The 2,656-nt window shown below is 43.4% G+C and overlaps 1 pseudogene; it reads right to left on the reverse strand.

Moving 5' to 3' along the window:
- Positions 1-392: 392 nt before the first annotated feature.
- Positions 393-1,486, reverse strand: LOC144784048 (KRAB-A domain-containing protein 2 pseudogene; annotated as a pseudogene).
- Between the last annotated feature and the right edge of the window lie 1,170 nt (positions 1,487-2,656).

The raw sequence follows: 2,656 nt of genomic DNA on the forward strand, positions 1-2,656 counted from the left end.
ATTTTTTTGTCAGAACCCCTTTTCATTTTTTTGGCCTGAATCTCAAGGTTTGATTTCGATTCCATTTTGCTTTGGATAGCTTTCTCAATATTGAAGCAAACATTGCACAAAATGCTAAACCCATAACCTTCTACTTCGTCGCCGTCATCATCTTTAGGAGAATGTCCACAGATGGCATGAACGTTTCGGCCACACTTTCGACATGTATGAGCACCGCTGGTTTCTTTTAAGCAGACGCAACAGATAGCGGAAGAAGAAGGATTTTCGGTAACCACGGAAATGGAAGGCTCTTCGATAACCATGGCTTCATCACTGTTTTGGTTTCCTCCATCATGGATTGCATTCTCAGCTATGTCTTCTGCAGGGAGCTGTGCCTCTTGCATTGACTCATCTCATCTTTCTTCCTGCTGTTGTGTTGTTTGTACGCTCTCTATTCTTTTTTTGAGCTCTTTCTCAGTCTCTACGTCTTGTAAAACGTCGTCAGGCAGGGACGATGTTGAGAGACCTACTCTAGCTTTGCAGCCGAACAGAGCTTCGTATGGTGACCTCTTAATCCCAGAATGAAAAGCTCTGTTCTTCATAAGTTGGACGAACCGCAATCCCTCACTCCAGCAGCTAGTTTTTTCATCTTGCATCCAAGCACAAAGCATATTTTCAATGTCCTGATTAGCTCTTTCGACGCTCCCTTGACTTTGTGAGTAACGCGGCTTACCATGGACGATCTTCAAGGTGGGCCAATACTCTTTTAGGCTGCTTACCACATTGTTTGCAAATTCCCTGCCGTTATCGGACTGTAGAATCGTTGGAGCACCAAGCAACGTAAATATGTCGACGAGCTTGTAGGCTACTTCTTCCACTCTCTTTAATTTCAGAGCCCTGAGAACTACAAACTTAGTGAGATGATCTTGGTACACCATTATAAACTTGTAATCTCTATCAGGATGGGACTGAAAATCGATGAGATCGACCTGACAACGGGAGCTGAATTCAGAAAAAACATTGGCTTGACCACAACACCTTTTTTAACACCTTTTTGCTTCTTCTGGCAAGGCTCACAAAGGTGAATGTACAGCTCAATATCATGACGGGTAATGTTCTTATACTTGGGTGAAAGTTCTTTCAACATCCTGTCTCGTCCTCCATGACCAATAGCCAAATGGACCTTATGGAGTACGCCAAATAACTCGGAGTCCGCGACGTAAAACTGAATAGCACTTGTACCTTCTTTAACAGGATAGATCAACGTAGTCGTATTCTCTACCATCATTACGTCATAGTGTTTCACCAGCCAATAGTCCCCTGGTTCCTTCTTAATGGTTGTCTTAGCCTTTTTCACATCGTCCACTAACTTTTGGTAACTGGTTTCAGTTAGGAAAACACAGTTTTTAGCAGCATTGGCTCTTACTTGAGATAATTCATCGCATAACCGTCGTTGCATGTCAGCATTGCGTGATTCCTGTCTTGGCACTACACTCCCGTCCGACATGGTGATACAAGAACCACGGGAAAGGATGACGGCAGAGCGTCTGTGGAACCTCAGCCCGATGCTATACACGACCTCTGACCCTGCTTGCAGACAGGTTGCTCCCTACACCACCGCACGGCTGCCACCTGCTCTTTGCCTGGTTACTTGTGCTGTCTCTGCCCCTCACTTGCTGGCAACTTGTGCTGTCTCTGCCCCTCGCTTGCTGATAACCTGTGCTGTCTCTGCCCCTCGCTTGCTGATAACTTGTGCTGTCTCTGGGATTAGGTGTATTATATACTTTGCTGGCAGACAATCAGGCAAAGTATACAATGCCTAGGCAATGTATAAAATATCAATCATTTCATACTTTGACGTTCGATTTTCAGGCATTCTATACATTACCTAGCCATTCTATAGAATGCCGGATTTCACACATTGCCGGATGGGAATAAAATGGCGGGATTAGGCGTATTATATACTTTGCCGGCAGACAATCCGGCAAAGTATACATATCAATCATTTCATACTTTGACGTTTGATTTTCAGGCATTTTCAGGCATTCTATACATTACCTAGGCCTTCTATAGAATGCGGGATTTCACACTTTGACTGTAACATATATATATATTTTTTTAAATCTCTTTATTGACATTTTCAAATGCCTATCATCACGTCACCTCCAACGTGGAGGTAACTCCAAATTACAATAACATAACATCATACAAATGTGCAGTTGTTCATGAATTATACAGCTATACACTACCTATCTTATAGCTACATCTTTATTGGACAGCAATACATACAAATATATATTAACATCACTCCGTCACAGTGTTTACAGTATCCTGAGTTTGCGAACTGAGGAATTGGCATAGAGGGTCTATATGTCTTTCGGTTTGGAGGAGGTACGGAGTTCCTCCGCATATAGCTCCAGGTTTTCCCTACAGTATACTAAATCTTTAACCCAGTGTTCTACTCATGGTGCATGTGTGCTCTCCCAGGTCATTGCCACTCCCCGTTTTGCCATCAGTAGTGCTATACAGGCAAACTTTCCAATAACCCCTTTCAACTGTGGTACGTAGCTCAATAGGCCAACTTGCAGTAGGCACTAAAGGGACATCACTGTCATGGTGTGAAGGTGCTGAACAACAGAAGTCCAATACTTATAGACCAAAGCGCAGTCCCACGCCA

Source organism: Lissotriton helveticus, chromosome 10 (genome assembly GCF_964261635.1).
Source record: "Lissotriton helveticus chromosome 10, aLisHel1.1, whole genome shotgun sequence".
NCBI classification, from domain to species: domain Eukaryota; kingdom Metazoa; phylum Chordata; class Amphibia; order Caudata; family Salamandridae; genus Lissotriton; species Lissotriton helveticus.